We start from the raw sequence: 27,659 nt of genomic DNA, 5'->3' as shown, positions 1-27,659 counted from the left end.
GCTTTAAAAAGAAAAAAACCATTGTCCACGCCCACCCGGTCACATAAGCCACGCCCACCAAGCCAGGCCCAAAGAACTGGTAGCAAAAATTTTTGCATTTCACCACTGCACTAAATGCACTGCTGTAAGTCAAAGACCACCTGTAGCTAGTGGCTATGGTCAGTGATCTCTCATGAACTGTGTTAATTCCAAATGTAATTTTAAAGTGACTAAAAATTATGAAATCTGAATATGTTGTGCTCGTTTCACATGACACACAACAAACCTAGTTCTCACACGTACATCTGAAAATATTATTTTTCACCATATTCACATTTTATATTCTTTAGTTGAACATTTCATTTTGTACAGTGCCTAACAATTCTGTCTGATAGCATGGCTGCTACCCCCCCCCCATCCAATGAAGATCCTATCTATGTTAATTTAACAAGTATAGGAACCATTGGTTTTCAGTTCCAATCAAATTTAACTGAAATGGCAACAATTACACATCTACAGATCATTTGAAATTTAACCAGAGAGGTTGCTGTCTATGATTACAAAGGTCTGTGAGAAGAGTTACCGTGTTTCCCTGAAAATAAAACCCTGTCTTATATTTTTTTGAACCCTGAAACCCTTATTGCCATGCGCTCAAAAGCCTGATTGGGCTTATTATAGGGGATGTTTTATTTTGGGGAAAACAGGGTAAGTAAATAGCACATATATTCTCACTGACTGGAATAATTTTTATCTAATGTTCCATTGCATCTATTTGACTTTGGACTGGTATCTGTCTTTCAGGCTAACTTTTCCAGGATAGATAATCAGCAATCTTCTTCTTCCCATTTGTATATTATAAGGATTTCTCAATCTGACCAAAAATGAAGTTATTTTTGGCCTCTAGTTCCACATTTTTCTCAGGTATTCATTGTTTAACAGCTATAGATTAATTGGTTATCTGGATTATTTATTAGGCAAAAAATGCCCCCTCAAGTGGCTAATTAACTGCCTACATTTGTTAAGATATTTTCTTTATATAGTTTTGAATGATTTTGAGAATACACAGTACTCACTATATTGATTGTCTAACTATATAATGGTAAGTAGGAAGCTATATAGTTGAATCAGCAATATGAAATTATTAAGGTACTAAAATGATCACTTCATATAATCGAACTGAAAAGTTTTAAAATATGTTTTTCATCCAATTCTAAAAGACTGAGAGTTTTATTATGCTAGATGATGGCAGAGACAATGATGAAATTAAGCAATTAAGTGTAATACAGATAAAGGAGGATGCCAAATTTTAATATTTATATTTGTTGCATAAAAAGATTAATGACTTAGAAGCAGTGCTGTAGTATTTTATGGATTTCTTGCTCTCACAAGCTCCTCTACTAAACATTCTGCTCTTAGACACACTCAACTGGTTTTGCTAACGCAATGTCTTTATGAAGCCAGAAATAAAAAGTGGGCTTCCTTCATCTGTTTTACACACACACACACACACACACACACACACACACATTTTTGGTGTTCTGCTTCTGTTTTTTATAATATCCATTCACACTGATACATCCAAATAGATGGATTCTATTTCTCTAGAATTTCTCTATTTCTAAATCTCTCTCATTCTCAGAGAACAAAATCTGCCAAATAGTTCTATTTCTGAGGTAGAAGAAATCAGCAAATTTGCTGTGAGGAAAAGCAATGTCTGCAGTGGCTTTAGATGTTTTTCTCCCCTGAGAACGCAGTCCACTGTTTAATGCTGCTGCTCACAAATATTTTTGTGAATCAGAGTTTCCAAAATTAGGAAGTACAAATGGACAGAGAAATTCAAAGTTCAGAGAAATCAGAATATTCCAACCACAGGTTAGTGCAAAGCTGTGACAGTTATCAGTCTGATAACAGCTGGTTGACAAGGTATCTTCTGACTTTTAAAGAATCTCCCCTTTTAGTATGCCATTCCCATTTTGAAATTCTTGGAAATTCTAGTTGTAACTGGAACAAAGAACAATTGGAAGTCTTCTAGATACCTGTTTCTTGAATTTTGTGCTGTGCTATTGTATTAGAACATCCACTTCATAATGAGGAAGCATGGACCTCAAATTATTTTAATGATTCTGATACTGTGGTAATGGCTCAAAGAACTCAAGCTCAACTTGAGATATTTGGCCATCGGTTAAAAAATATTTTAACAAACAAACACATATTATTGTAAATTATTGAATCATACTACAGAAGCTTTGCAAATGAAAATGTTAATAAAAAATAAGCCTATACAGAACCTCAAAAGCATGCCTCAGATACTGAGAAGTAAAGTACAGTTTATATATGATATTGCGATGTTCCTTTAAAAAAAGATATTTATTCATAGTTCTGTCTGTGCCAAGAATGAGCACTTTTTAATAAGTAAGATCTACTATAGCAATAGCACTTAGACTTATATACCGCTTCACAGTGCTTTACAGCCCTCTCTAAGCGGTTTACAGAGTCAGCATATTGCCCCCAACAATCTGGGTCCTCATTTTACCAACTTCGGAAGGATAGAAGGCTGAGACAATCTTGAGCCTGGTGAGATTCGATCTGCCAAACTGCTGGCAGCCAGTGATCAGCAGAAGTAGCCTGCAGTACTGCACTCTAACCACTGCACCACTGTGGCTCTTTATATGCTATTTAATAACTAATATCTACTAGACACTATTTATTAAAAGCCACATATTCCTTATGTACCACAGTAGTAAGTTAGAGGATCAACTATTAAAAGTATAAAAGACAGTGACATGTAACATAGTCACATAATCATAACATTGTAAGTTTGAATTCTGGAATTGCAGTCTCAAGACAAGTTATACGTATATACCTTGTTAATAATGATGACAAATATGTCAGTCAATTATAAGATCAGTTTTTAATAAGACAGCCATCATATTTGCATCCGAACTGGAATTTAACAGTTAATGCATTCAAAGCAGAGTATGTATTCAATTGCAGGTAGTCTTTGATTTGTAACCACTTGTTTAGTAGCCCTCTGAAGTTACAATAGCACTCAAAAAAGTGATTTATGACCTGTCTTTGCACTTATGATCATTTTAGCATTCCCACAGTCACATGGTCAAAATTGGACTGTTTGGCAACTGGCATGTATTTAAAAAGGTTGCAGTGTCCTGGAGTCATGTGATAGTCATTTGCAAACTTCTCACCTGGACTCCGACAAGCAAAATCAATGAGGGAAGCTAGATTTCCTTAACAACTGCATGATTCACTTAACAACTGTGGTAAAAAAACCAATGTAAAATCAGGTGCAACTCACTTAACAATTGCCTTGCTTAACAATGACTGGTCCCAACTGTGGTCATAAGCATAGGAATACCTAAATACAGTTTCTTATTAATACTTTCCAGAGTGTGATAGTGTCAACCTGCAAAACGACTTCAGTTGAAGTCACGTTTATTTCTGCTTTGTTTCTTGGTTGCCATTTGGGGTGGGTGGGTGGGAGCTCAAGAATGCGGTGCCTCAGTCGGCTAGCCATAACATCTACCAGCTGGTGTGAGAACCAAGATCATGTCAACGGACACCTGTTGAAGTTAAGCGGGAACCTACATCTGGACTGATTGGCCCATGTGACCTGAGAGACAAAGGGAGTGGGGAGGTTTTCTTCTTTTAACTTTCCCTAAGCGTGGGACGTGGTGGCTCAGTGGCTAAGATGCTGAGCTTGTTGATCAGAAGGTCGGAAGTTCAGCAGTTCAAATCTCTAGTGCTGCTAATGGAGTGAGCTCCCGTTACTTGTCCCAGCTTCTGCCAACCTAGCAGTTCAAAAGCACATAAAAAATGCAAGTAGAAAAATAGGGACCACTTTGATGAGAAAATAACAGTACTCTGTGTGCCTTTGGTGTTTAGTCATGCCGGCCACATGACCATGGAGATGTGTTTGGACAGAGCTGGCTCTTCAGCTTAGAAACGGAGATGAGCACTGCCCCTAGAGCCAGAAACGGACGTTGACCTATCTGAACGTCCCTTTTCAGGACGCTGCGACTCCAATCCATTGGCTGGGTTGTTTCTCTTATGTTGCTGGGGAACTGAGTGCAGATTTTTTTCAAATTTCTTGGCTGACCATGCCCACTCTGTCACTCCCACGTCAGTCTTTCCTCACGAAGGTGCAGGAATCCATGAGTCTATAATAGAAATAAACACACGACAGGAACAAGGCAGGTCAGCAAGGCAGGAGCAGGAAGCCCAAACAGGGCGGGTATGGATTGGAGTCGCAGCGTCCTGAAAAGGGACGTTCAGGTAGGTCAACATCCGTTTTCCAGTACGCTGCTCCCCCAATCCATTGGCTGGGATTTACCCAAGCCCGGGCAGAAGGCTGACTGCTCCCTGAGTTTTGGAAGGTGGTAACTTGCTGTAGGACTCTATGGCCAAATGAAGCCTCGGCTAAGGCAAAAGAGTCAATTTTGTAATGGCGGATAAAAGAAGAAGCCGACGACCAAGTGGCCGCACGGCAGATGTCCAGTACAGAAGCTTGTGTCGCCCAAGCTGCCGTAGTCACTGCACTGCGGGTCGAATGTGCATAAATCCGGCCCGGTACAGGCCTGGCTTTAATGTCATAAGCGGTCGAGATGCAGGCCTTAATCCAACGACCTACGGTAGCAGAAGACACCTTCCTACCCATGGAGGAAGGATGGAATGACACGAGCAATGCCTCAGTAAGTCGAAATGATGCAGTTCATCTGATGTAACGACGTAGAGCCAACGTGTGCCAACTTTTCTCTCGAGGATGGCGTGGGTTGGGACAAAAGTTCTGAAGGATGAGCTCCTGGGCCCGGTGAAACCAGGAGTTCACCTTAGGCGAGAAGGAAGGGTCCAACCTCATCACCACCCTATCAGAATAAAAAATGCAGAGGTCTTTACAAACCGACAAGGCCGTTAGCTCGGAAATCCTCCACGCAGAAGTGATGGCGAGAAGAAAGGTAAGTTTGAAAGTTAGGAATTTGAGAGGGATGGAGCCCAACGGTTTGAATGGGGTGGAGGTAAGTACCTGTAGTACCAGTGGTAAGTCCCAAGATGGATAACGATGGATAATCAGAGGAGATATGTTGGCGGCCCCGTGCAAAAAACTCCGAATATGCGGGTTTTGCGATAGTGTGCGGTGTGGCTCACAAGTAAGTACGGTAGTGAGCGCCGCCACTTGCTGCCTCAAGGTAGCCGGGGTGAGGCCTTTGGTCAACAAGAAATCAAGAACATCTGGAATGTTGGCAGATGTGGGGTCCACATGGTGGGCAGAACACCAAATCGAAAACGCTTGATAAATGAGGCTTGATAAATGTGAGTTGTGGAGGGGTGTCTGGACAACTGAATGACCTCTATCACCTTGTCGGAGACTCTGTCTTTCCTCAGCAGGACCCTCTCAAGTGCCAGACGGTCAACTGGAGCCACTGGGGCTCTGGTTGGGTGATGACCCCCTGGCTGAGAGAGACCTTGTGCTGAGGAATTGTCCATGGTGGGGAGACAGAGAGACTCACCAAGTCTGTGTACCAGGGTCTGCGTGGCCAGAATGGAGCTACTAAGAGAATCTCCGCCTGCTCCGATAACAACTTCCGAATTACTTGTGGAATCAGAAGAAAAGGAGGGAAGGCGTAGAGTAGCTTGGGTGGCCACGGGCATCTCAGGGCGTTGCAACCCTCCGCTCCCATGCACTGGTAGCGTGTGAAAAACCTGGGCAGCTGGGCGCTTGAGGAGTGGCGAATAAATCCACTAGAGGATGGCCAAACCTCTGAGCAATTTCTAGGAAGATGTCTGGATGAAGCCGCCACTCAGCTGGGTCGATTCATTCCCTGCTGAGACAGTCTGCTCGAACGTTTGACAGTCCGGAAATGTGGTCCGCTTTCAGTGACGCTGTGTGGTGCTCCGCCCAGGCCAGAGCCATTCTGCCTCGATCTTCAGGGACTTGGATCGAGTGCCCCCTTCGCAATTTACATGAGCTTTGGTCGTCATGTTGTCCGTCCGGATCAACACATGCTGGCCTTCCAAGGTGTGCGGAAGTGCCTCAGTGCAAGTTGAACAGCTCTCAATTCCAGCCAGTTTATGCTGTTCGCCCGTTCTGATGGTGACCAACGACCTTGAACCACTTGATCCAAGAGGTGGGCTCCCCAGCCCACCAGGCTGGCGTCTGATGTAAGGACGAGATGATTGATCTCGAGAAATACCCCCCCCCCACTTTTGGGAGAGCTGAAGACATCCACCACGTTAGGGACAACCGAACCTGAGGTGGCAATGGGATCGGAGATGGGGATGTGCTGCATCCTGACTTCTGAAATGGCAGCAGAAACCACTGTAGGGGTCTGGTGTGTCTGCGTGCCCAGGGAACGATAGCGATGCAGGACACCATCTTCCCCAACAATTGAGAAAGTTGAATAAGAGGGACCTTCCGCTGAGCCTTTATCTGATTCACCAAAGTTTTGATACTGGGGATCCGGTCTGGAGATAGAAAGACCTGACCTTTGGTTGTGTTGATCACAGCCCCTAAGTGAAGAAGGCATGTAGTCGGGATGAGATGGCTCTTTTTGTAGTTGATGGAGAAACCGTGACTTTGAAACACACGGATCACCGCTTCTATGTCCCTCGCGGCGTGGGGTAGAGACAATGAGAGGACTAGGATGTTGTCCAAATAACAGAGAAGACGTATTGGTAGGGACCGTAGTGTTGCGGCTACCACTGCCACCAGTTTGGTAACCATTCTGGGGGCAGAGGAAAGCCCGAATGGCATCGCACAGTACTGAAAATGATGGTTGTCGTACTCGAATCTAAGGTACTTGCGATATGCCAGATGGATCAGGACATGTAAATACGCCTCCCGAAGGTCCACCGACTGCAGGAGATCCTTGTGTCTGACACACGTCAGAATTTATCCGAGGGACTGCATCTTGAACCTGCGATATAATATGAATTGGTTGAGCTGCTTCAGGTTCAAGATGCCTCTGTATCCCCCCAAAGACTTGGCCACCAGGAACAAGGTGGAGTAGAACCCGGCCTTCTCCTGATCCTCAGGCACTGACTCTATTGCTCTGATAGCCAGCAGGTGCGAGATCTCCGCTTCCATCAATTGATGTTGTAGGAGAGGCGAGATCGGGCAGCAAAGGAAGCAACTGGGAGGGGCATCGATGAATTCCAGACACAGTCCATGATGCACCATGCGCTGGATCCATTACTCGGGTGTCGAGGGAGCCCATTGGTGGTGAAATTGCTGGAGACGACCATCAATGGGATCTAATAGTTGGGAGTCATTTGCCTCTTCTAGTGGAGCGGTAACTGGCACCCCTAAATGGTCGTTTGGATGGTGCTTGATTGCAAGCACGATCTCGAAGTGTTTGCCTGTCTTGAAGCACGGTCCGCACCTTGGACGAAAGATCGCTGAGCATAGGACCCACTGGGCCCGGAGAAGGTCCGAAAGGGCTGCCGCTGGTTATAAGGAACATATCTGCGCTCTGGCCTGCGATATGATGATGGAAGGATCTTACATTTCTCTTTGTCTTCCACTAAGAGAGGTTCCAGAGCCGCACCAAACAAAGAAGGGGCCTTGAAGGCAGATGAAGCAAGTTTCCACTTTGCTTTCGAATCAGCTTTCCAGTTGCGGAGCCAGAAAAGCTTGCGATTGGTGACAGTCGACGCCAAAGCGTGGGAGGCAAACTTAGCGGCATTCAAAGAGGCATCTGCAGAGTACTCCGTAGCCGCAACTAATTTGATGATGTCTTGGTGTAGGCACGTCTTGTTGGGAGGAAGACACTCCTGCAGTTGACGGAGCCAGATCAACGACGCTCTATTGAAGAATGATGTGGCTGTGGCAGCTTTGATCGCCCAAGCGGCCGCCTGATGCGTCTTCCTGAAGCCCAATTCAGTCTTTTTGTCCTCGGACTTCAGGCCATCCATGATGTCTGCAGAGACCACAGAGGACAATGAGAGGCTGGCCACTGGCGTGTCCACAGAAGGCAAGGCCAAAATATCCTCCAATTCAGGAACAGCACAATAAAGCCTTTTGTCCAACCCACTCGGGGCTGTCAAGGACCCAGGCTGGGCGAAAGCGCTCTGAACCATGTCAGAGAACAGCGGAGGACAAGGAATAACCTCCCTCTGGTTTAGAGACCTGAAATAAGGCGTCGTGCGGAGCTGTAGACTGTTTGCTACTGCCAGATGGAGTGTCTATCATGCCAAATTGGGTGGTGACTTTTGCCTTGCGCAGGAGGGATTTAAAAACTGAAGGTCAAAAGAGACCAGTGAACACAGGTTTCTCAGGCGGGAACCCTTCATCCTTGGAAAATTCTATGTCCTCTGGACAGTCGTCACCACGGTCAGACTCATCAGAAGAAGCATAGTCAGTATGAGCCAAGACAGAGGCTTTGGCAGGTGGGTTGGCATGAACCTGAGCATGGTGGCTGATGGTGTGAGGCTGAGCACTGCCTGCTCCTTGCTGGATAACAGCTGCCAAAATTTTTGCTAAGGCGACTGATAACAAAGACTGAAAGTCTAACTGGGTGGCAGGTTCCTCCGGGCGGAGCCCCGCTGCTGTTGGAGTAAAGGTAGCTTCAGGTAAACGTCTGGGTTGTAAAGGTTGGACGACCTGAGGTGCCAAAGATACATCAGGCAAGGACATCGAGACCCCTTTTGTAGTTCCTAAGGCGGAAGCAGCAGGAGTCCGGTGGGCAGTAGAGTCAAAGGAGCCAAATTGAGGAAGAACCTTCCCTAGCCTCCTGTTGAGAAGAAGGGCCAGGTTCCTCAGAATAATCAGAACGGGTCAATGGCCTGGTAGCCCATTTGGCCTTCTCAAACTGCTTCTCAAGCGCTTTATGGCGCCTCAGCTTGTCATGAGTCAAAGGCTGGGATGAATGACGGGACTTGGCCGCTTTGCAGGAGGCCTTGGTTTTAGCCTGCTTGGACACAGCCTGATGTTGACTTTGAACAGCAGGAGGGCTAACCTCCTGCTCCAGGTCAGAGGACAAAGAGGAATGAGCCATCTTGAGGCCACCAAATAGCTGAGGCTGTGAGGACTGGGAGCAATAATCCAATCCACAGCAATAATGGTCCTGCTGTAACAGTTAAGCAGGCGAGGAAATTAAGCAATAAAGTCAGTAATGGGGCCAAATTGTGTATGCAGAGTCTACGGAAGGCCTGGCAACAGAAGTCCAAGTTCCAAATTTGCGTGCGACCACCCGCCCTTCCAGCGCCCCCAGAACTGGCTTACTCCAGGCTCATGGGCAAGGCTCTTATCAAAAGCCCGAAAAGCCGCCTCAGTACGTTAAAAATGCAGCCAAGCACCTCACCGAGACCTCACGAGCCGAACGACGACGATTCAGAAACCCAAAATGGTGGCCGCCAGTCTCAAGTCCAACAAAATGGCGGCCGCGGTGAGAGAAACCGTCCAAAAATTGCCTCAGCGGTTGTCAGTTGCCCGAAATCACCAGGTGCGCTGCGAGGCTTGCCTGGACATCAGAGTATGCCGCTTCACATCAGCATTAACTCCGGAGCCGCCCGAGTAAGTTGGAGCTCTGGCGCTCGTGTTTATACCGGCTCACCAGTAACCCAACGAGACGCCAGCAGCTAAAGAAGCGCGGATCCGCCCAACCGGGCTGGAATCCGGATCGCTGCTTTTTGACAGAAGGAGCGGAACAGCCTGGAGCCCCAGGCATGTTACCGCTTGCTGGTAGCTTCACTAATCCCACGTAGCAGCTCCTTTACCGAAAGCAATACAAAAATAACAAACTAAAATAAAGAAAGTACTAAGCGAAATTAGAGACGAGATTCAAACTGCAGAGCTGTAAAAAACAGGAGTTCCCTCAGCAACTGAGTGAGAAAGACTGACGTGAGAGTGACAGAGTGGGCGTGGTCAGCCAAGAAATTTGAAAAAAATCTGCACTCAGTTCCCCAGCAACATAAAAGAAACAACCCAGCCAATGGATTGGAGGAGCAGCGTACTGGAAAACGACTAGCACTCATGTGCGGGGGCAACCTTTACCTTTTTTAAGTGTGAGAACAATTTAGAGCTAGCTTCAACTTTCTAAGTGCCGATATGATGTACTCAATAAAGGATCTCTTGCAACTGAACAAAGTGTCAAAGTCCTGACTTCCCTGAGTTCATTACTCGGAACGATGACAGATAGTTTGCCAATAACGTAGGTCTATATTAATGTAAGATGGTCAAATCTACTAATAGTTCCAGTTAAATAATTATTAGGTCCAACATTTTCACTTCAGCAATAAATAAGCAATCAATAGTATAGTAACTACTGAAGTAACCACTAATTTTGGTGGTTGTCTAGAAAAAGGGAAATATATTCTTCTAAGTAACTGCTAGCTGCATGGCATGAATATAAAATTAATTGTACCATCTAGCTAACAGCACTTCTAAAATATTATTTTAACTTACCAAATTGCCCCCAAATCAATCTCAACTGCCTCACCAACAAAAGTCCATACCCTGAATACAGCTTTATCCATTTATAAGGATACCTTTCAATAGTCTTTCTCTTGGATTACCCAGGTTTAGAGTCTGTTTTTCTAATTGTAAAGCAAGAGGCTCTCCATTTATTAAAATTATTTAACAACCAAACTTCTCAAACTTATTTTTTAATTTCATATTGAAGACCATAATAAAATGTTTACTATTCTTTATGACTCTCAGCTCTTGAATTGTTAATACAGCATATTCTAATTCTTTATTCCAGAATTCTTACAAGTTATTATTATACACCTTAGCAATACTGTTCCACTCTTTATAAAAAAAAATGGCAGACTTTGAGTTACCTAAGCCATGTTCCAACACTGATAGCAATTTGGGCATTTTATCTAGTGCTTGTGCATCTATGCCATAAACCTTCCGAATATCTAAATATACAGTATTTGTAGGATATACTGAACTAACAGACTACAATTATATTTTTAAAGTTACTCCATTTATATTTAAAGCATATGCTACTGTTTCCCATTGTAAAAAATCTTGAAGTGGCAGCGTCTTTAGTAATGGTGGTTCGTGTAAATTATTCAAATGTGAACTAAGAATCAAAAATGGGACTCTTCTTTCCAATAAGAATTCTAGAATGGGTGTTGGTACTTACCTGATACGCCCCTTCTCTGACAGGCGGGCACGGCAGTCAGGAAGGGTGATGACACGGGTGCGAGTTGTTAGGACCGAGTCTGCAGGAAACATGAAGCCCCGCCTCCTTGTTATAGCTGTCAGTTTTGATATGAGGGTGTACTGGCAGACTGGCATGTCTAGAAAGAAAGGTAAAAATATCATGAAAGGAACCCCCCCCAAACTCCATAACACGGGGACGGCCCAGAAGGGAGGGGCTGACTGCCGTGCCCGCCTGCTTCTGGCACCAGAGGGAGAAGGCCCGCCAGGTAGCCTCGTAAATCCGTGTAGTAGATCCCCTCCGCGATGCTTGGATGATCACAATGACACCTGAGGAGAGAGGAATGCTCGTCATGTGGAGCCGCTCAGCCTCCAAACGGTTAAGCGCAGCCATTGAGGGTCTGGATGGGCAGAGGACCCTGCAGAAGTACGATTCGATCGGCCGGTATCTGCCAAGGCTGTCGTGTGGAGAGGGCTCTCAGGTCTGCAAACCATGGGCGACGGTTCCAAAAGGGAGCCAGCAGAACGACTTCCGCCCGTTCCTGTAAAAGCTTCCTGATGACCTGTGGAATTAAGGGAATTGGCGGGAAGGCATACAGGAGGAGTCCGGGAGGCCATGTGCTGTGTAGTGCGTCCACCGCCTCCGCCCCTGGGGTTGGAAACCATGTAAAGAACCGAGGCAGCTGGTGATTGGAGCCGGATGCAAACAGATCCACTGCGGGGCGACCGAATCGCACTGTCAACTCCTGGAATAGGTCCGGGTGAAGGCTCCATTCGGCTGGATCGACTGGGGACCTGCTGAGAGAGTCTGCTGTCTGATTCTCCGTCCCCGAGATATGTGCCGCCCTGATTGAGGCCAGATTTACTTCCGCCCAGGCCCCCAGTTTGAGAGCTTCTCACATCAGAGCTCGCGAGCAGGTGCCCCCGAGCCTGTTTACATGGGCCTTGGCCGAGACGTTGTCCGTCAGGACAAGGATATCCCGGCCTTGGGCCAGATGACGAAAACTCTGAAGGCCGAGAAAGATGGCCCAAAGCTTCAATACGTTGATGTTCATGGCCGCTTCGTGAAAGGACCATTGCCCCTGCGCCAGGTAGGACCCTAGATGGGTGCCCCAACCTGAGAGACTGGCGTCTGTCATCAAGATTACTCGTTGCGGTTTGCGGAACTTGCTGCCCCTGTATATTGCCTCGGATGTCCACCAGGTCAGAGATTGGAGCACGAGAGGAGGTAGTATGACTCGTACTGCGGATGAGTCCCTGCATGACTGTTGAAGTGGGAGCAGGAACCACTGAAGGTCCCTGCTGTGTAGACGTGACCACGGAACGATCCCGAAAGTAGACACCATTTTGCCGAGTAGAAAAGACAACGTGAGGAGAGAAGATGAGCGCTGTCATTGTACCCGGGAAACTAAAGATATTATACTTAAAATGCACTCTGGGGAGAGAAAAACCTCTGAGGTTATCGTATCAATTACAGCCCCCAGGTGTTGAAGTCGGGTTGAGGGGGATAAATGGCTTTTCTTCCAATTAACAGAAAAACCATGCTCCTGCAAGACCCGCAGGGTTACCCTTAAATCCCGTTGGGCCTGATCTGGAGATCGGGACAAAATTAAAATATCATCAAGGTAAAATAAAACCCTAATAGGTAGATTGCTGAGATATGCCATGAGGGCTGCCATAACTTTTGTAAAAACCCTAGGGGCCGAGGACAACCCAAAGGGGAGGGCTCGGTATTGATAGTGATTCCCCTGATAAGAAAAACAAAGGAATTGACAGCATTCGGGAAGGATAGGAACGTGAAGGTAAGCTTCTGTCAAATCAATTGAAGATAGCAGGTCTCCTTCCCTGATGGCAAGCAAAATTGTCTGAAGGGAATGCATCTTGAACTGGCGATAAATTAAATGCCGATTCAAGGCTTTAAGATCCAGGATAGAATGCCAATCCTCCGATGGCTTTTGAACTAAGAATAAGCGGGAATAAAACCGCTTCCCGAACTCAGGTTTCGGCACTGGCTGAATAGCCCTAGAGGTCAGAAGGTGTCTAATGGCCCTTTCCACTCGGGCCCTCTTGATCCTATCAAGGGAAACAGGGCAACGTAAAAAAAAGTGTGGAGGGTTAGACTTAAATTCGAGGGAAAGGCCGAATCTGACAACATTTTTAACCCAATTATCGGAAATAGTAGAATCCCACTTGGAGGCAAAAAGAGTCAAACGCTTCCCAATTACGGGAGAGTGGGGAATACTAACGAGACCTCCTGAAGGGAAGGCCTCGTCGTCCACGAGGGGCTCTTCTGGGGGGATAACGGGGACCCTGTCTAACCTGGTTATCCTGGAGGTTAGGTCCCCTGGGCTGATAGGAGCACTGATACCGTTCTTGGTAAGAGCCGGAGTCTGAAGTCCGAAACGAAGGTCGAAAGGAATGCATCTGTCTGAAATCAGAACGTCGAGATAGTGATGGTAACACCTTACGGTGATCTCGTGTCTCGATCAACAGTGGATCCAAGGCAGCCCCAAACAGTTTGTCTCCCACATACAAAGAAGATGCAAGGTGCCACTTATTGCGTATGTCGGCCTGCCAGTTCTTCAACCAAAGCAAGCGGCGGGAGGTAACAGTTGATCCAATGGCCTTGGCTGAGAAACGCGCGGCATTAAGGGTGGCGTCCGCTGAAAACTCGACCACCGCCAGGATTTTATTAATGTCCTGGTGTGAGCGTACATCTGAAGCTGGGATGCGGCCCTGTAGCTGTTTCAACCAGAGGATGGAAGCTCTGTTAAAGAATGATGCAGCAGATGCTGCCTGCACTGACCAGGCCGAAGCCTGATGGCCCTTAATAAGTGAGCGCGCCGCCTTCCTATCCTCCGGGCGCAGGGATTCCTCAGAGGGGCCAGAGACTGGAGATGGTGAAGCAAGAGCCACAACTGGCGCATCTACTGTCAGAATCTGTAAAAGGTTGGAATATTCTGTAGCCAGATTATAGAACCTTTTATCGAGAGAATTTGGTACCGGTCCAGAACTTGGGAACTTCCACTGTCTCTGTAACACGTCCGAAAACAACTTAGGCGCCGGAATCGTTTCGGCCAAAACCGAAGGCTCTTCAAACAAGGCCATAGTGGGGTCAGAGGCAATGGAAGGATCTTTAGGCTTAGCAGCGGGGCTTCCCAAACGGGTGGTGGTCTGTGCTTTAAACAATAGGGACCTGAACATTTGAGGGCGAAAGAGACCAACAAAAGAGGGCTGATCGGGTTCTAGGCCCTCATCCTCTGATAACTCCTGGTCAATGATAGCCTCATCCTCCACTGAAATAGAGCCCTGGCTGTCTTGGGAGGGAGACCTTGGTCGTTCCTGCATTTGGGACGTCCCTTCCAAGGGTTGGGATCTTACTGACAGGGCCTGATAATTCAGGTATTCCGAGACCCGAGAGGAAGCCCTTTCTTGCAGCCCTTGGGCAATGCCTTGCCTAATAGAATCAGCAATTAAGGCAGCTAAGGTTGATGAAATTGTCTGATCCGAAGCAGAAGCTGCTGGGACACTATAATCTACCTGAACGCCCGATTGAGGAGCGTCACCCTGAAGAGGCTGCTCTGGATCTGGAACACTAATAGCCTCTTCTTGAACAGCCGGAAAAACTGAAGCAGCATCAGTAACTGTGGCACTATCCTCCTGAAGGGACCTATCGGGATAGAGGAGGCAAGCTAGGAGGCTGCTGAGAAACCTCAAGTAATGGCCCTGAAGGCATTGGCAATTTAGGCCCAGAAGAGGGCTTGGAGGTTGCTCCATAATTAGAGGAAGCCTTCTGAAAGGCTCGCTCCATTGCCTTATGACGCCTCTCTTCGTCTTTAGTGTATTTAGAGGACGGAGGCAGATTCCCTGCTGATCTAGAGGAACTGTGAGGCTTGGCTCTCTTACTCCCCTGAGTGACCGAGGTTCCCTCTTCAGGATCGAGCTCATGAGCTCTCTTCCCCTTGCTCTTGTGCAAGCGGGAAGCCGTTTTTGAAATAGCATCCGCCATGTTGTTTTTGGCTTTTAAAATGGCCGCCGAATATAAATCGCCTTAAGTCAGTCCCAAGTAAACCGCCACTCACTGCGCCTGCTGCCGAGGAGTGAACCACACCGCTGTGCTTCAATTAGTTCAGCCAAAAGGTGAGGAGATTGCTAGCCAAGCGGCGTGAAGGTGATCGGGGAAAACGGCGTGGAATGAAGTACGCGCCTCCCAGCTGCAGGGCAAAGCCCGAGTTGCAGCCAAAGCCAGGAGAGGCTCGAAGCAGTCTCCAGTGGCGCGGCGGAGCAGGCTCGTGTGCGCCCAAAGGGTCTGCCATCCGGCAGCCCAACCGTCTAGCGGTCTTCAGCAGAGACAGGCAAAAGCCATTCACGCTGGGAAGGTTGTTAAATTTAAATCGAAATCAGCAAAAAAAAAAAGGTCTGGATAAACAGCAAGGTTTCTAGACACGACCGTCCTACTCGACCGAGTCGAAAAAACTGACAGCTATAACAAGGAGGTGGGGCTTCGCGTTTCCTGCAGACTCGGTCCTAACAACTCGCACCTGTGTCATCACCCATCCTGACTGCCGTTCCCGCCTTTAGGAGAATTAATTTTAATTTTAGTAAATGGCAACCACTGTGACACTACCAAAGTACATAAGTGGTAGTGATCAATCAGGTGCACCAGCAGATCACTCATAGCAAATGAGATGATAAGGCCATTACCTTAACTAATAGAAATGCTGCAGAATGACCTGAAATGTTTATATAAGGCAGCCTCAAAATATTAATAGGTTGAAGAAATTCTATAAAGAGGAATGGGACAAAGTATCTCAGAGTCCCTATAAGGAACAGAGCAACAGGCACAAAAGATATCTGAACTAACTGCTTCTACTGGAGTTACCACAAATGGATAAATCTAAAACTTTACACAGTTTTTGCAGTGAAGACAGCCTCAATGTGATCAAAATAGACATGACCCAAGTCAATGTTAACAAGATAGCAATAGCAATAGCACTTAAGACTTATATACCGCTTTACAATGCTTTACAGCCCTCTCTAAGTGGTTTACAGAGTCAGCATATTGCCCCCAACAATTTGGGTCCTCACTTTACCCACCTCAGAAGGATGGAAGGTTGAGTCAACCTTGACAGTGGTGGGATTTGAACTGCCAAATTGCAGTCAGCAGAAGTAGTCTGCAGTACTGCACTTTAACCACTACACCGAGGCTCTGGAAGATATTGGAAAATGAGTATCATAAGATTAGAGATATTGGGGAAAGTAGAGGCAAATATGATATGGCTTGATTAAAGCTGATAGGATGTCCAATTGCTGATAGAGTCAGAGGCAACAGGAAAATTCAGGACTACAAAGATGGCAAACTTTTAAGAATTGAAATTTCAAGGATTGTGCACTGACAAGACTGGGGATCAGAAACTGAAATGGACTAGAAAGCTCATTTCGCATAAGAATAATATCAGATTTTTTATTGACAAGAAGAAAAGACAAGAAAATCATAGAATAATTGAATAGCCATAATTACAAATGGTATCAAAGTCAGGGTTTGGATGCAAATCCAAAAAGATAGAAAGATCTCGATCCAAGTCCAACAAGAGCCCATAAATATTAGGTGATCCACATTTATATTACAGCAGAATGTCAGAAAACTGAACAGTTGTACGCTGCCTTGTAAAACCTTAAAATGCCCCCGCCCCCACCCAACACCCCCTGTGCTAATTATAGGGCCTGGAACACTAAAGTTTGAAATAAAACTGCATCTGGCACAATGGGGAACTCTAGCCTTCAGGAAAAAAAAAATAAAGGAGGAGACAGACTACATGCCAAGAAAATTAAACGCTTATAGAAAATACTTTCTTCAATTCTGTACATGGATCCCACAGAATGGGCAATACTGAAATAACATTAAACTATATATTCTGCAAGCAAAGATGGAAAAGTTTTATTCAGTCAGCAAAAACAAGACCTGACGTGAACTGTGCCTCTGATGACAAACTCCTGCTTGCAAAATTACAATTTAAACTAAAAAAGAAAAAGCAAATAAAAATATCACACCACACACACACACACACAAAGATGACAAATATCTTTTCATACAAACATAGGCATGCCACAAGATTAGGAAGGCAAAGTTCTTAAGGAGCCAAAAAGAATGGATGATATAATGCTATTCAAGAAATAAACAAAATAATTCCTAACAACTGATTGTACATACGAAGTATTAATCACTGAACTATAGCCAGACCCTGGAAGTGCACAGAAAATATCGCTTATAACAGAATTAGCAGAACTGATGAAATTCCAGCTGAAATGTTTGAAACCTTGCAAAGTCAGGTAATTAAATTGGCATATGTAGTTTCCAAGTCAGTATGGAAAATGCAAATATGAAAAAGGGATGGGAAAAGTTCAATTTATATTCAATATCAAAAAAGGGCAGGGATACAGAATGACCAAAGTCCTCAATAATTGCACTTACTTCATATGCTAATCAGAAAATACTCAAGATTTTATAATAATATATACTGTAAAATGAAACCTGCCAGATGCATAAGCTGGGTGGAGAAGAAGCAGAGGCATACAAGATCACACTGTTAATATCTGATGGATATTGGAAAAAGCAAAGGAGTTGTATTCTATTTTGGTTTTTGATTGTGTACATTATAACAAAACATGGCTCTACTGGGTCACTTTACCTGTGAACTGAAAGATTTCTACAACAATTAGACAAGAATAGTTAAAATACAGAGTGGTTCAGAATAGGAACGGGTATGTGCCAGCAAGACTGTATTCTGTCACATAATTTATATAACCTGCATGCAGAATACATTATGAGAAATGCCAGACTAGAACCAATAGTAACTGGAATTAAAATTGCTGAGAGAAACATGAACAGATACACTGGTGTTACTACTTTCATGGATGGAAGTGAAGAATACTTATGGAAGGCAAAAGAACAGAGTACAAATGTTGCTATTCAATATTTTAAAAAGCTAAGATTAGAAAATGCCCACCCAATGCAATTGAACTGTAACTATAATTTCTTCCTAGACTCAAAAATTCACTGGAATGCTGATTGCTGACATGAAATAAGAACCCATTTCCTACTTGGTATAAAGGCTATGAAATACATAAAACAATTGTTAAAGTGCACAGGCATCACACCGACAACAAAGCTACTATTATCAAAGTCATGGTTTTCCAGCTACAACTTAAAGGCTGAAGGGAAAAAATGAGTCCTTTTAATTATGGTGTTGGAGAAAATAATTAAGAAAACACTGGACCACAGGAAATGCCTATAATTCCATACCAAATGAAAACTATTTGCTGCAGCACTAATAATAAAACTAAAGCTTAAACATTTTGGACACCAAATGCAAAGGCAAGAGACACTGGAAAAGAATTTGATGCTTGAATCAAAGGCAAGAAACAAAAACAACAAAAAAGACAAAGTACTACTGCTTATGAGTCAATCCTGGAGAAATGATGTCTATCACATGATGAGATGTTAAACAGCAGTAATTAGAAGTTAACTATCAAGTTTTCCTACATTAGATCAAAATGACTTTAAAAAAATAACACAAATTCTGCATTTTAATTCTGTTTGCATGTCACTATGATCTTCACAACAATGAAACCTTGTTGACTTTTTCTTTTTCTTTTTTTTTTTATTGAAAAAGTTTTTCAAATACAGATTTCCCCCCTTTCCCCCCTCCCCCTCCCCTCCCCCTGTGGCTTCTCCAAAATAAAACCCAAATTAATAACAGATTATATAATACTTTACCATCCTTTTGTTCCACCCCCCATATACTAACCCTTTCTTTCTAACAATATTATTATATCCCCCTTATACTATACATTTCAAAAACAACATTCAACTGTAAAATTATATAATAAATTCTAATTTAGCAATTTCATCTATTCAACTCATAATCTATCCTTCTAACAACTTTTTCTTAATCAAACTGCTAACTCCTTTCCCCAGAGAAAATACAGTAGTCCTGAGTAACTGGGGAACAGACTCAAGTAATTGGGATGTGAATTTCTAATGCTAAGCAATGTGGCTGCAAAGCATGACATTATTTAGCACTGGTAATTCTGGCATTCCTGACTGGTAGGTTAAGCAAGGATTGTGAGGTTGTTGAGCAAGTCCCCGATAGTCTGCAAACAGAGCGGCAGATAGGTAAGATGCAGTGTGAGGTGTGGAAAAAGTGCATTAGGGTCAAGGATGGCTTTTGCCTGGTGGAGGAAAACGTGTGACTGGCCTCTGAGGGGTGGCATGAGTATGACTGGCCAAGAGTTGGCTACTGCCAGGTGAGGGAGGGTGGGCGTGAGGCTGGCAAGGTGTGGCCTGAGTGCAGCTGGCTGTTGCCAGATCGGGGACGGTGCATGAGGAACCAGTGAGATGTGGCATGAGCATGGCAGAACTGGGGGTGGCTGATGCAGGGTGGGGGGGTGGGAGATTTACCAGAGCCACTTTCAACCTTACCTGCTGGCTTCCCCTTTGATTTTGCTGGTGGGAAGCTGACAGAGGTTGCAAACCTCTGGTCATGTGACAAGGGTAAATTGCAACTGTCAGTAGTATGAGCCAGCCGCCAAGTGCACAAATTACAATCCCAATGCCACAAGGTTGCTAGGGTGGCAGGAACTTCCAGGACCAATCATAAGCACTCGTTGCTCAGCACCCATATAACTTCAATCATTCAGCAAGTGGTCATTAAATGAGGATCACCTGTAGGGCATTTGCCGCACAAATCCTACTGCCCCTTAACTGCAAAATGTAGCAGAGAAAGAAGCATGTTTTTCCATAGCAAGAGGCAGATGAGTTTATCTCCTTTCCCAAATACCTTTTGCAGAAAAAAGCAACAAAAAACCAAGCTTATATACTTTCTTCAAAAGCTCAGTAGGAGCGCAAACCGTCAATTTTTCTAAATTTGCTGCAGGATTTCAAGAGTTGAACAATAAATAAACCTTGGAAACATATTCTGCAGTGTTGAACAGGTTACCTGATCTGACAGAAAACATGATACTGTTAGACCAAGTTCAAGGAAATCTGCGGTGGAGTTCTGACTATTAACTTTCTGTTTGACTTGCCATGCCTAGCTGTTTCTTTTGCTGGAGAGACGCCTCTTTTCAGTAGAGCTGCAGCTATTTGCTTCCTCAGATAAGAACAGCGATGCAGAGGCAAAACTAGCACACAACATTTTACCTCACACCATTTTGGGGACATATCGTATTTCTTTCCTTGGATTTTAAGCTTAGTAGATTCAGAAATCAGCACAAGTAAAGAAGCACTGGCCACATATCCATCTATTTTGGATCAACACAGGCATAGTGATCTGAAATAGATAGCTACGTGGGCTGCTGTTTTCTGGTTAACAATCCTGAATAATAGAGGGTTCAGAACAATCACTGGCATCTTTGGCTGTGTAAACAAATGTCAAGTTACCTTCATATAGCACACAGTGATCTGTTCCATGTCTCTTAAATGCTGACTCTGGGAACTGAATTTAACTATTGACTTTCCCTTTGCAAATACTATTTTAAAAATCACTGCTTTGCAACTACCTTAAAAATAATACCGTAGTTAATTCTGGTATAAAAGCAATGACTTTCAAACTAAGGAAAGTGAAAGTAACACACTGAAAAGATAAACTGATCAGTACCAATTTTTTGATTTTATATACAGTATCTAGGATGGTTTTGATATTTTTTGCAAACATTTTGCAGGTTATCATTCTGCTTTATCTGTTACTGATTCCATCCTTATTACAAAATTGGAACAATACTGACTAAAGGGAGCAGCAATAAAGTTTTTAATATAGTAAAGGAATATTAAGGAGCCTTGGTGGCGCAGCGGACTAAAGTGCTGTTAAGTAGCACTTAGTTGCCAACTGTCTGCAATTACTGCAAGTTCAAATCTCACCAGGCTCAAGGTTGACTCAGCCTTCCATCCTTCCAAGGTAGGCAAAATGAGGACCCGGATTGTGGGGGCAATAAGCTGACTTTGTATAAAAAGAATACCACTTGTGGGGGGGGGAAGCCCTACTAAGCAGGTATATACAAAAGTATGAAGGCTATTGCTTAACGCATTGTAAGCCACCCTGAGTCTCCGGAAAAGGGCGGCATATAAATCGAATCAATCAATCAATCAATATTTAAATCAAAGCTTTTTGATATTTTATGTCAATAAAGAACTGGCATGTAAAACAACTTGAAGCTTAAGCAAAACACGAATAAGGAACAAGCCAGGTAACTATTATAATGCATTTACTGTAGAAATTCCATGACTTTGTTATAATAGGGGCTAGGATCTCATAATCAAACCAAACACTTTATAAACAACTTGATTTTTAGAAGAATGTGGGAGGGGACCAGGAATAAAGACTAACCAAGAAAGCTCCAGGAAAAAAGGACTAATGAACAGCGAAGTTATTTAAGAGAGCATAACGTCCTAAGTTAATTGAACATCACAGAGCTATATGAATCATGTTTGTGGTCAATTACCGGATCATGCCTACCAAAAAGCTACCGGTAATAGATTTCACATTCCTTTATGTAACTGCAGAGGTATAGGTAGTCCTAGACCACAACTGACCCCAAAATTTCTGTTGCTAAATTGCACCTCATTTTATGACCTTGTTGTCACTAGTTGTTAAGTGAATCACTGCAATTAAGTGAATCATGAGTTCATTAGGCAAATCTGGCTTCCCCCAATGACTTTGCCTGTCAGAAGCTGGTTGGAAGTTATAAATTGTGATTATATGAACCCGGGACAATGCAACTGCCATAAAGAAATGCAAGTTGTCAAGTGCCCGAATTTTGACCATGTGACCATGGGAATGCTGCAACAGATGACAACCGATCAGTGCCATTGTAACTTCAGTCACTAAACGAATGGTTATAAATCAAGGACTACCTTAGTATCTGAATTTGATGTTCATGAAGTTATTCAAGAACTAAAACCATAGACACTACAATTTTATATATTCAGTATAAACGTAATTAGGAAATCCAGGAGGATCATGTTTTTTTCCACCAACTCATATTTGGGTTGAAGTGTCACTGCTGATTAAAATCTAAGTGCAAGTAATTTGGGAGTTTTTAATTTCATTTTTACTGGCAATTTTATTTTTACTGGCAAATTTTAACATACCTAAAAATGAAAACACAAAATGCAGTACACTTCATCTCTAATTGGGACCAACATTACTCTGGATTTCAACAACTGGACAAGTCTATCCCAGCCACCAGAAGTGATTAATTACCTTGGCTCTATATACTAATGAAGCTTAAACAAAATAGCTCACAACAGTGACCCTGCCTTGATAAATTTGATGAGTTACCATACCACAACCCACCCCAAATCTTGGTTCAATATGCTCTTTAAAAAAAAACCTCAATATTTCACATAATTTCAGCATCTTTCAGAAATGGGTACAGTTCAGATCATGAACTGCCCCTGCCCTTCACTAGTATACCTCCATTCCTGCTTTTCATTCCAGCCCAGGTATGATTAGTAGCAGAAGCAATTTTGTACCACCTAATCCTCAAGGGCTTTAAGAAGGAAAAGATGAAGAACTAGCAATTCAAACTCACAATACCAGTGGTGCTGTGGTAAGGATTAGAAGAGGGAAGGTAGAGGCTGTGGCTGTGGAGACAGATAGAGACTAGAGGTAGTAGCATCAACAGCTCATCCTATGATTCCAAGCTCAGGAGCAAGTATAATATCATATTTTTCTGAAGATCACATCCAAAGTGCAATGTCAAACAGACAGACTCTTGACATTTATTTGAATTTGTAGTTAGGAAATGGAGATTCTCAACTTTATATTGTCATTCTAAGGCACCTTATTTCAATGTGACATCAAATAACTGGCTCCATTCCTCCTAAATAGGATGACTGTAAACAGAGTTTTGCAAACTACTACAGATAATATGTCCCCTCCCAAAAAGTGCCTTGCTTCCATTCAGGCAATGTTTTGATAAGAAACTGATGTCCTGTTTATTATTTTATGCCTATTTCAGACCGATTGTATTCATCAAGGAATACATATACATCTCATATACATCATGTCATATACAAACAATTGAGAGAAGAGAAAGGAATAAAACTCTACAATAAACCTAGACACCAATTCTGACCCTAAAATTTATTAGCATGAGTCAGCTAGAGAACAGAGAGAAATCTGTGATAGGTTTTTTTGAATTTATTATAGATCTGCTTGCTGTTTTAACTTTATGATGCTAAAATCTCAGGTGAGAAAACTTTATTTTAAAGGCTGGTATTCTACATTTCCTCACTTAGAAAGTGGCAGAACAATACTACCATTCTGGTTTATTCTGATCTTTCATATATCCTGTGGCAGAATAGCAGAATAGGAAAAAACAGAATCATTTGCTATTTTTCTGTTTTGTTTATGGGATAATTCCAGGAGTGAAATCTACTTACCTTCCCAACCAGTTCAGAAGTGCATGCACTGCCTGCGCATGCACAAATCCTTATGCACATGCACAGAGGGTAAAAAACAGGTTACTTCCTGGTTAAAATCAGGAAGTAACGATGACCGGGCGGGTGGGCAGAGCCTCGCGCCACCATCGCTACCGGTTTTCCGAACCACTGGCCGCCATCACTACCGGTTCAGCTGAACCGGTCTGAACTGGTAGCATTTCACCCCTAGATAATTCTCCTCACTGTGTAAAATAGGAGGCAATATATGTAGATCAACATCAAAGGATTTAAAACATAGCTGCCATGTCCCTCTTCAAATGTTTCCGGCAAAGAAATCATTCTGAAAGTTAGAAGGGGAAACTGAAATTCTCCTTCTCCAAAATCAGATTTCTATCTGTAGTCTTGATAGCATAATTGACATATTACATGAGCAATAGGATGATGTTCAAAGAGCCATTGGATTTTACCTTCTGATCTGAGTAAGAATTATGTTGGATCAAATTTGTGAGGAAGGGTTCAGACTGATATTACATGACCTCAGTTGGCAAATTTCATTCTATTAATCTACCATCATGTTATAAATTTGAAGTTTGCCAGGCTGAAACTTTCTAGGGGAAAAATAGTAAAAAGAAAGAAAGAAATAAGTTTAACAATGCAAAGAATCCTGCTATAAACACAAATGATGTTCCATGAACACATTCAGGTTCCACAAAAATCTTTAATAGAACAAACTGGAATTTCAATAATTACTAACGTGGTAAAAGGGGTAGAAAACCACACCAACACAAATTAATTCTGTATTATTACTCTTGGAAGTTTGTGACCTTCAGAGAGAGATACTTCAATAAATGACTTTAAGTTTGAAATAAGGAGTTCTTGATGTTCTCTGAGCTTGGTCAGAGAGCACCAAAGATCCCTCAGACATAATGCAGATATGAGAGAATTTAAGAAGATCTACTTTGTTAGAGAGTGGGTTGGAATTCATCAAATTGAATGATTAATGCAGAATTTGGAGCAAGATGAGGAACAGGGAGAGGAGAGCCAAATGTTAGTCCAAAGCAAACAATAACTGTATAATCCACAGTTCTTGAAAAATAAATTAAAACCTGTTACATAAACAAGTTTTTGTTAAAAAAAGGAATTAAAAATGAATAAAGCTTTATTACAATTAGCATTTCTTTTCTTCTATCTAAATGTCATTTTTTATTTTCCTGAATTGATACTGTGCAACTGCACATTATCTAAAGATATGTGTTATCATTCTAGAAAAAATAAACCCTGCTTGCTAAATATGTGCTAAGAGATTCAGAATTGGATCTTAAAATGAGGCACAATTAATATCAGCAAAAAATATATAAAAATTATAGAATAATTCTAATTATGGTTGTTTTTAATTTTAATTATTTTAATTAAAATAAAAGAATAAATGCATATTATAGATCATAGATAAAATCTATGTATCTGTTCAACAAACTGCACATTTTAACACATAACAGAAAAACAGGGCTTTACTTAATTCCACATTCTGGATAAACATTATAACGATAATGCAGAAAATACTTAAGATACAAATATTAATAAAAAGGACGTTGACTTACCTGAACGTCCGTTCTGAGAGTGGAGAGGCCAGTGGTCACACGTGGGTTGATGACGCGATTCAGCCCAGATCGAGTCTGATAGTTGAAAGACTCCTCCTCCTGTTGCTGTCTCCCAGCTTTTGGACGAGAGATGATCAGACTGACGACGCTCCAGCTGAGCTGAAAGAAAGAGAGAAAAGTACACCGGGCGAAACGGACCGGCGGAAGGGTGGGGGTGACCACTGGCCTCTCCACTCTCAGAACGGACGTTCAGGTAAGTCAACGTCCTTTCTAAGCGAGGGAGAGGCCAGTGGTCACACGTGGGACATGCCAAAGCCCACCACTTAATGGGAGGGACCCGCCCGGGACGTGGAGACCCCCCCGCACATACTTGCTGGAGAACCCGGCGACCGAACGCCGCCTCCGCCGAAGCAAAGCTATCGATTTTATAATGGCGGATGAAGGGGGTTGGAGACGTCCAGGTGGCGGCCCGACATACTTCCAGAAGAGGGGCCTGGGTGGCCCAGGCCGCCGTGGTGGCTGCACTCCTGGTAGAGTGGGCAGTCAAGCGGCGAGGTGCCTGTAAGGATTGGGCCCCATAGGCGGTAGTAATCGTGGCCCTAATCCAGCGGCCTACTGTCTGAGGTGAGACTTTAAGTCCCAGAGTGGCAGGCTGGAACGATACCAAGAGGCTCTCCGAGCGACGGAAAGAGGAAGTCCGCCGAAGGTAGATTCGCAGAGCCCTGCGGACATCTAGTAAATGCCAAGTGCGTTCCTGGGGCCGGGAGGGATGAGGGCAAAAATCGGGCAGGATTAACTCCTGAGCCCGATGAAAGTGAGTGTTCACTTTAGGCAGGAAGGTGGGATCTAGACGGAGCACGACCCGGTCGGGGTGGAAGATGCAGAGGTCGGCCCGGGCCGAAAGAGCTGCCAGCTCGGATATTCGCCGAGCGGATGTGATGGCGACTAAAAATGATACTTTGTAGGAGAGGAAGCGTAATGGCACCGTCCTAAGGGGCTCGAATGGACCTTGAGTGAGTGCCGAGAGGACTTTGGGCAGATCCCAGGATGGGTAACGGTGAATGGGAGGCGGGCGGAGGTTTGTGGCACCCCGGAGAAAAAGGCGGATGAGGGGACGATCTGCTAGAGAATTCCGGGAACCAAAACACAAGATGGAAGACAGGGCGGCCACCTGCCTCCGTAAGGTGTTGGGGGCCAACCCCGCATCCAACCCTTGCTGGAGGAACATAAGTACCTGTTTCGTCGACGCCAAACCTGGGTCCTGGTTCCGCTTCGAACACCAGAGGTCGAAGGATCGCCATGTGGAGCCGTAGATCCGTCTCGTTGCGGGCCTCCGTGCCGCCAGAATGGTGGTGATGATATGGTCCGGCAAGTGGGATCCTCTCAGGAGGCGCCGCTCAACCTCCAGGCGGTTAGTTGAAGCCAGTGGACGTCCGGGTGTAGAATGGGGCCCTGACGGAGGATGACCTTCGCTGGTGGAAGACGCCACGGAGGAAGAATCGACAGCAGTTGGAGGTCGGCGAACCACGGGCGGCGGGGCCAGTGGGGCGCGATGAGGATCAGCTCCGCTCGTTCCGCTAAGAGTTTCCGGAGCACCTTGGGAAGAAGGGGGAGGGGGGGAAAGGCATAGAGGAGGCCCGGGGGCCAACAGCTGTGGAGGGCGTCCAACGCCTCCGCTCTCGGATCCGGATATCTGGAGAAGAAGCGGGGTGTCTGCCGGTTGTCGTAATTTGCAAATAGGTCCACCGTCGGATTCCCGAAGCGGGCCGTGATTTGTCGGAATAGGGCAGGGTCGAGCTGCCACTCGCCCTGGTCGACGAAGGAGCGGCTGAGCCAATCGGCTTGTATGTTGGCTTGTCCTGATATGTGGGAGGCCCGGAGGGACCTCAGGTGTGTCTCCGCCCAGGCTCCCAGGCTCTTGGCTTCCTCTAAGAGGTCGCGAGAGCGGGTTCCCCCTAGGCGGTTTACATGGGCCTTGGCGGCCACATTGTCCGTCCGGACAATGACATGACGATCCAGGATTTGTATCTGAAAGATGCGGAGAGCCAGATGGATGGCTCGGAGCTCTAGCCAATTGATGTTGTGGCCCTGGTCCTCCTGGGACCAGCGACCCTGGGCCATGGTGGATTGAAGGTGAGCTCCCCAGCCCTGAAGGCTGGCGTCTGTCGTTACGATGAGGGGATTGGACTCCCGAAATTCCCTCCCCTTGAGAAGTGCTGGGGACAACCACCAGTGCAGAGAATTTCGAACGAGGGGGGGAAGGGATACCATCCGGCTGGTGGCCGATAAGCGGCGCTTCTGATACGGGAGAAGAAACCACTGCAGGTCCCTGCAGTGGAGACGGGCCCACGGAACGATTCCTATACAAGAAACCATCTTTCCCAGCAGTTGGGAGAGGGTCGCCAGAGAGACGGGCCGTCTCCGGGCGACTGACCTGACCAGAGACCGCAAGCTGATCAGGCGCTCCTGGGAAAGGTAGACCCTGCTCTCGACCGTATCGATGACAGCTCCCAGA

The 27,659-nt window shown here is 44.6% G+C and overlaps 1 protein-coding gene across 2 annotated transcripts in view; it reads right to left on the bottom strand.

Moving 5' to 3' along the window:
* MBD5 (methyl-CpG binding domain protein 5) overlaps positions 1 to 27,659 on the bottom strand; it is a 174,272-nt gene that overhangs the window by 124,323 nt on the left and 22,290 nt on the right. The window lies entirely within an intron of this gene.

The sequence above is a fragment of the Pantherophis guttatus genome, chromosome 1, assembly GCF_059756535.1.
Source record: "Pantherophis guttatus breed Tessera chromosome 1, ASM5975653v1, whole genome shotgun sequence".
NCBI lineage: Eukaryota > Metazoa > Chordata > Lepidosauria > Squamata > Colubridae > Pantherophis > Pantherophis guttatus.
This window is presented reverse-complemented; position numbering and strand designations above follow the sequence as displayed.